The 7,586-nt window shown below is 43.3% G+C and overlaps 1 long non-coding RNA gene across 2 annotated transcripts; it reads right to left on the reverse strand.

Annotated features, from left to right (window-relative positions):
* Positions 1-1,192: 1,192 nt before the first annotated feature.
* LOC113595129 (uncharacterized) lies at positions 1,193-6,261 on the reverse strand. Of its 2 annotated transcripts, none has more exons than XR_008291705.1 (3): positions 5,567-6,255; positions 5,105-5,189; positions 1,193-2,298 (listed from the first exon to the last, which is right to left on the reverse strand). It is a non-coding gene; the product is annotated as an uncharacterized LOC113595129 (long non-coding RNA). The 2 variants fall into 2 exon arrangements; XR_008291706.1 differs by lacking the exon at positions 1,193-2,298 and adding an exon at positions 2,305-4,034 and having other exon boundaries at positions 5,567-6,261.
* Between the last annotated feature and the right edge of the window lie 1,325 nt (positions 6,262-7,586).

The raw sequence follows: 7,586 nt of genomic DNA on the forward strand, positions 1-7,586 counted from the left end.
GAAATTTCCCAAAATAAAATAAAAAGCAGAAAAAAATCAAACATCTTTGTAATGTGATGCTTTCATCTTTTCCATTCTATACTCAAGGGCTCTCTTCCCTTGTTAGTTACCCTCACGGTATGGTGTAGGGGGCAGGCATCACCTTTACTTCCTTTCATTGAGAAAGGAGATTTGAAGCCTTGTTTCGTCATAACAACAATGCTACAAGGCAGAAAAACTGAGAAGTGTTGTGTTACGAATCAGGACTGCCCTCCCTTTGAAGATCTTCCAAGATCTTTTGTGTGATGCAGTATTTAACATGACAAACACTACATGTAAGTAGGAGCTCTGTCTAGCTTTGCTCATTTTTGCAATCCCAGCGCCAGGCACAGTGCTTGGCACACAGCAGGCAAAAACATATATTATTTATAACAAGTTTTAAGATGTGAGTCACTTACCATAAAATTCACTCTTTAAAGTGCACAATTCAGGGGGCGCCTGGGTGGTTCAGTCAGTTGACTTTGGCTCAGGTCATGATCTCAAGGTTCTGGGTTGAAGCCCCACATCGGGCTTGCTGCGGTCACAGCACAGAAATTGCTTTGGACCCACTGTCTCCCCCTCTCTCTCTGACCCTCCCCCACTCATGCTCGCTCTCTCCCAAAAATAAATACACATTTTTTAAAAACCAATGCACAATTCAGTGGTTTTTAGTATACTCAGACTCGTACAGCCATCAGTACTAATTCCAGAACATTTTCATCACCCCAAAAAGAAACCTCACATCTTTAGCAGCCAGTCTCTTCCCCCTCATTCCCATTCTCTGACCATCACTAATGTACTTTTTGTTTCTATGGATTTGCCTATTCGGGACATTTTTAAAAATTTATTACCTATTTTATTTTTTTGAGAGGAGGAGAGAGCGTGAGCCAGGGAAGAGGGGGAGAGGCGCCCCAATGGTAACTACATTTATCACGGCGAGCATTGAGTAATGAATAGAAGCACTGACTTGAGGGGCGCTTGGGTGGCTCAGTCGGTTAAGCGGCCGACTTTGGCTCAGGTCATGATCTCGCGGTCCATGAGTTCGAGCCCCGCGTCAGGCTCTGTGCTGACAGCTCAGAGCCTGGAGCCCGTTTCGGATTCTGTGTCTCCCTCTCTCTGACCCTCCCCTATTCATGCTCTGTCTCTCTCTGTCTCAAAAATGGATAAACATTAAAAAAAAAAAAAAAGCACTGACTCGATATGCTGTACACCTGTAACATAACACAGTATGTCAATTGTACTTCAATACATTTTTTAACTAAAAAAAAAGGAAAGAATATATTCGCCTAAGGCAAGGTTACTCATACTTTCAATTTCACCAGATCATACCAAAGTGTCTTCCAAAGTGGTTCATACTCCCTAAGAGTTCAAACCTTCTGCCTTTTTGCAGTACCTTTGAAAAGTGTGTTGATGATTTACAAAAAATCTAAGTGGGTTTTCACGAAAGCTGCTTTTGGGCTATTTGAAATGGGGAGATAGTGCCACCTGCCAGAAAAAGCACTTTAAAAAATTTACCAACTGCTCAGCACCTCCAGCTCTCTACTTGGGTTGACGACAGGGCAAACAACACCATGTATACATTTTCCAGCAGCGCCTGGCTGGCTCAGTCAGAAGACCATGCAATTCTTGATCTCAGGGTCATCGGTCCCACTTTGGGTTGTAAGATTACTTAAAAAAATAAAACTTGGGGTGCCTGGGTGGCTCAGTTGGTTGAGCGTCTGACTTCGGCTCAGGTCATGATCTTGCGGTCTGTGAGTTCAAGTCCCGCGTCGGGCTCTGTGCTGACAGGTCAGAGCCTGGAGCCTGCTTCCAATTCTGTGTCTTCCTCTCTCTGTCGCCCCCACCCCCCTCCTCGCCCTGCTCATGCTCTGTCTCTCTCTCTGTCAAAAATAAAAATTAAGAAAAAAATTAAAAAAAATAAAACTTAAAAAAATACATTTTCCACACACCTTCGATGTGGACAGGTGTTAACTGTTTACAATGCACTTTCACAAACATTTTCATTTAATCATCATAACAATCCTGAGAGGTAAATGTTTTTATTGTGTATTTTATGGATGAGGAAACTGAGATTCAGAGAGTGAAAGATGTCCAGGGGCGCCTGGGTGGCTCAGTTGGTTAAGCATCTGACTTCAGCTCAGGTCATGATCTCACAGTTCTTGAGTTTGAGCCCCATGTCATCTGCACTGACAGCTTGGAGCCTGGGGCCTGCTTCAGGTTCTGTATCTCCTTCTTTCTCTGCCCCTTCCTCGCTTGCTTGCATGCTCTCAATCTCTCTCTCTCTCTTGAAAATAAATAAAACAATGAGAAAAAAAAAAAAAAGGAAAGAAAGCTGTCCAGATTATCCAGTAAATTACAGTGCAGGGGCTTGTCTCAGGTTTCTTTTTGTTTTTGTTTTTCATCACACCATCGCTACGAATCTGACAAAGTAGCTTGTATAGAAAATTTTGTTGTAAAGGACTCATTGTAACCAGATCAACAGAGCACTCACTCCACACTCCCTAGGCAGAGTGTACTTCCTATACTTCATTTGAGATTTGGTCATGTAGCTTGTTTTGTCCGTTACCAAAGATTTAAAAAGCATTTGAACGAATAGGCTTGCTCTCTCACACTCCTGCCATTGCAGTTAAAGTATTTCTGAGCTGCCCATTGATCCCAGAGGGACAATGAGAGACACTTGGTGCAGAACTGCCTTAACCAAGGCCAGCCTGGACCAGCAAAACTGAATAAGCTACAGAAATGTTCTTTGCTGGATGCCACTGAGAAACAGGTTGCTGTTTGTTTTACCACAAAAACTAACATAACTATCTGGGATACAGGAATAGATTTGTAATGCCGAACTCTTCCTTGGAAAGGTACCTAAGATCAGGAGATTTTTTTTTGTATTTTAAATTTTTTTAAGTCTATTTATTTATTTTTGAGAGAGACAGAGACAGCATGAACAGGGGAAGGGCAGAGAGAGGGAGAGAGAAAGAGAATCTCAAGCAGGTTCCACACTGTCAGCGCAGGCCTGAAGCGGGGCTCGAACCCACGAAACCATGAGATCATGACCTGAGCTGAAACTGAGTCGGATGCATAATCAACTGAGCCACCCGGACACCCCATGAGATTTTCTTATTAATAATTTATATTTAGGGCCTGCTATGGCCTAAATGCTTGTGTCCCCCCAAATTCACATGTTGGAACTCCAGTGCCCAATGTGCTGGTATTAGGAAGTAGGGCCTTTGGGAGGTGATTAGGCCATGAGAGTGGAGCCTCACTAATGGGATTAGTGTCCTTATAAAAGAGATCCCACAGAGCTCCCTAGCCCCTTCTACCATGTGAGGAAACAAGTCTGTAATCTGGAAGAGGGCATTTACCTGACCAGGCTGGACTTCCAGCCTCTAGACTGTGAGATATAAAATTCTGTTGTTTATAAGCCACTCAGCCTATGGTATTTTGTCACAGAAGCCTGAATGAACTAAAGCAGAGCCTAACGTTTTGAGTTTTGAATGAGGTCCATATCATTTATAACACAATCTCAATTTCATTCAACATTTTAGAAATATAGTTATATATTGTTGCCTTTAAACATCTGACCTTTAAAGCCAAAAAATATTTACTATGTTTACAGAAAAGATTGCTCAATGATAATTTACCCCCTGGCTCTGGGAGGTGGGGGTCACCCTCCCTGAACAAGAGGGAAGCTCATACATTTGGAGATCTGCCATCAAGAAGGAAAGGGGATCAAATTTCAGTAGCAACCAATAGGGTCTACTGCAGGGAACCACAGCCACCCACTCTACCCGCCCATATTATCACGGTCCAGGACATGTGTGAGACACATGACAAAGTCAGTATCAAATGCAGTGATTATAAAATGGGAGAAAATGAAGTAGGTTGTGGAAAGGACCAGTTTTTCAACCATTCACTGGAGTTAAAAGGATAGTGAGGTGCCTGGCTGGCTCAGTCAGTAGAGCACGAGACTCTTGATCTCAGGATCATGAATTTAAGCCCCACAATGGCCATGGAGACTGCTTTAAAAAAAAGAAAAAAAGGGGAGTTATTATCTTGATAGGTTTGTCATCTTTTAAAGAGCCAGAGACAATACAATTATACTTTATTCATCAATCCATTTATTCATCAAGTAGTTTTTTAAGGACCTATGGGAAACTATTCACTTCCTAGGGCTGTTGTAACACAGTTTCACAAACTAGGGGCCTTTAACAACAGAAATGTCTGGTCTCTGGGGCACCCAGATGGCTCAGTTGGTTGAGTGTCCAACTTCAGCTCAGGTCATGATCTCACAGTTCGTGGGTTCATGTCCCATGTCGGGCTTTGTGCTGACAGCAAGAAGCCTGCTTCGGAGTCTCTCTCTCCCTCTCTCTCTCTCTCTCTCTCTCTCTCTCTGCTCCTCCCAGGCTCACTCATGCTCTCTCTCAAAATAAATAAAATATTTAAAATTTTTTAAAGAAATTAAGAATTTCAAAATGGTGACAGCAAAGCATTAAGCCAAACACAAAGCCCTTCTTAGCATGAGGCCTGTGTGAATCCTCTAAGGGGAAAATGGTACTAATGGGGTATATTTTGAGTCAATTTAAGGTTTGTTTGCTTTTTCACTATTTTTCTGTGTTCCTTGCAAGGCATTTATGAAGCAGTTCATTCTTCCTACAGCAGGTGCATTCTTGGGTTAGGACCCTTCTTCTTTTTTTTTATGTTTTATTTATTTTTGAGAGCGAGAGAGACAGAGCGTGCGCGCGCGGGGGAGGGGCAGGGAGATTCAGAGACAATCTGAGGCAGGCTCCAGGCTCTGAGCTGTCAGCACAGAGCCCAACAAAGGGTTTGAACCCATGAGCCGAAGCCAGATGCTTAACCAACTGAGCCACCCAGGAGCCCTGACTTAGGACCCTTCTAAGATCCAATCTCTCAAGGAGGAGATAGTTTAAGGAGATGGTAGTTATCCAAAAGGGAAAATCTTTTCTCCCCAGCTCCATAGAATGTCTGAGTAACTTCATCAGAATACCCAAGAATCACTTTTCCTTTCCCTTCAGTTTTTGGGTCCTTAATTAGGATTTATAACTCTTGGCATGGAGGTTTCTCTGCTCACCAGCTTGAGACGTTCTTAGAGTTTTCCAGCTTCTCCCTGTTTAACCAGGTCACTGTGGTCCAAAAGTCACCTTCTGCCTCATCCCCTGTATCAAAGGAAGTTCAAGAAAACACACAGGTTCCTGACCACTGGCGTCTAATCTCTCCCCCCAGGCTACCCCACTTTGTTCATAGGACACCATCTGCCATCTTGAGGTCAAGACAGTCTTCAGAGTCACTTTGCACTATCATACCCACTTTCAAGACCTTGCCCAGGGGGAGTCCTATCCCTGAGCCCCACAGTGTGAACTCTTCAAGGATAGAGGTTGAATTGTTATATTCATCTTTGAATCTCTAGTATCCAGTAAGGTGCACACGTATGAAACATAATATGCTTTCCACAAATGGTTGTGGAATAAAGTTGATGAACTGACACAAGGGACCTTCAAAACATTTACAATTTTAACGACATAAAATCACTTACCTTGATGCAGATTTCTTTCTTTTCCGGCTCTTATTTAATGTATCTTCCTAATGGTTTCCTGACTAGGGACGAACGTTTCTGTGGTTGAGAACATACGCTGGTTTTTTGTTTTTGTTTTTGGCCAGAATACTTGTTCTCCAACTGGGCATATAGGCATTCAAATATCTCTTTGACTCCTTAAGTCTTCTAGAAATGTAAGAATTCGGGGGGGGGGGGCGGGCGGTGGGGAAGGAAATTTAGGGGAAATCCTCCCTTTCCTTAAAATCTTCATTTAACACACATGTAAACAGAATAATCTTGTAAAACCTTTTTAAAATCGAAAAGTAAGTTCTCTCTGACCATATTCCGGTCATAACATTTCTAGGCTCAGTAGTTCTGCAGCAGGGCACCTGAGACAGTGTCCGGATTCAGCGTTCCATTCAGCAACACAGACCTTTGCCGCGCTTTCTCCCTCCGCCCTTTAGGCTTTGGAACACGGTCCGCCCACTTCCGGCAGGGAGGTCTATAGCGCAGGCGCAACTCCACAGCCTCTCAACAACCCACGGGTCTAGTACTGATGTACGCGCATGTGCAAAAGGGGGCGGGATGGTTAATAGCGCGGGAGAATCTGGCTCACCGAACTCACGCGACTGTCTCCGCCCACCTAAGTAGGCGGGCGGAGCCGACACCCCCCGCCCCACACACCCAGGTTCAGGCAGCGCACGCGCACTTGAGTGAAGGAACGTGGCGAGGGAAGAAGAGTTTTAACGCATGCTCATTTAAATGTGGCATGAAGCTTTTTACGTCAGCTTCGTACACCTCCTCCTTTGCTGTCTTAACCCGCCTCTGACTTTTTAAAGGGCCAGAGCACTTAAAAAAAATTTTTTTTTTCTTAATGTTTTTATTTTTGAGACAGAGAGAGACAGAGCATGAGCAGGGAAGGAGCAGAGAGAGAGGGAGACACAGAATCGGAAGCAGGCTCCAGGCTCTGAGCCATCAGCACAGTGCCTGACGCGGAACTCGAACTCACAGACTGTGAGATCATGACCTGAGCCGAAGTCGGACGCTCAACCGACTGAGCCATCCAAGCACCCCAGGGCCAGAGCACTTTTTCACCCAATCGCTTTTTTTAATTTATTTATTTATTTATTTATTTATTTATTTATTTTTATTTTTATTTTTTTAAACTTAGCACCCTTCATACTGAGACATTTTATTTTATTTTATTTTTTAATTTTTTTTAACGTTTATTTATTTTTGAGACAGGGAGAGACACAGCATGAACAGGGGAGGGTTAGAGAGAGGGAGACACAAAATCTGAAACAGGCTCTAGGCTCTGAGCTGTCAGCACAGAGCCCGACGTGGGGCCAGAACTCACGGACCATGAGATCATGACCTAAGCCGAAGTCGGCCGCTTAACCGACTGAGCCACCCAGGCGCCCCACCCAATCGCTTTTTAAAAAAATTAAGCATTTATGGAGAGCCTAGTATGTGCTGGGCCCAACTTACATTGTCTCCTGTATGCATTTTCCAGTTTTTCCTTTTGCAATAATTACATTAGTTAGTATTTACATGTTTGAGTAAATTTCTTCCCTTGTCCCAGTTGTGCTATTGCCTTGGAGGCAATTCTTCAAAATGAGAGGCAATGTGATGTTCTGGACAGGCCTTCCTAGGTCAAGAGGTCTGAGATTGAATCCTGGCTCAGCCACTTCCTTGGTCTTTTAACTCTGGATAGGTATCTAACTTGTGAACCTGAAGTTGATTTTTTTAAGTGAAGATAAGAATTCCTACCTGTCTTAGAGGATTGTTGTGAAAAGTACTTTCTTTTTTTAAAGAACGTAACAAGTTTTATGCCTCACACCAGCTACCTGTTACATAAATAATGGTCATTAAGTGGAATCAGAAAATAGTTTTATAGTTTCTGTAAGATAATTCCAAATGGTTTTTCAAGAGCATTTACCTAATTGCCTGGATGGCTAGCAGTATGTAATGGTGCCTCTTTCCCCACAGTGCTGCCAATATCACAGTCTATCATTTTTAC

This window comes from Acinonyx jubatus, chromosome D3, assembly GCF_027475565.1.
Source record: "Acinonyx jubatus isolate Ajub_Pintada_27869175 chromosome D3, VMU_Ajub_asm_v1.0, whole genome shotgun sequence".
NCBI lineage: Eukaryota > Metazoa > Chordata > Mammalia > Carnivora > Felidae > Acinonyx > Acinonyx jubatus.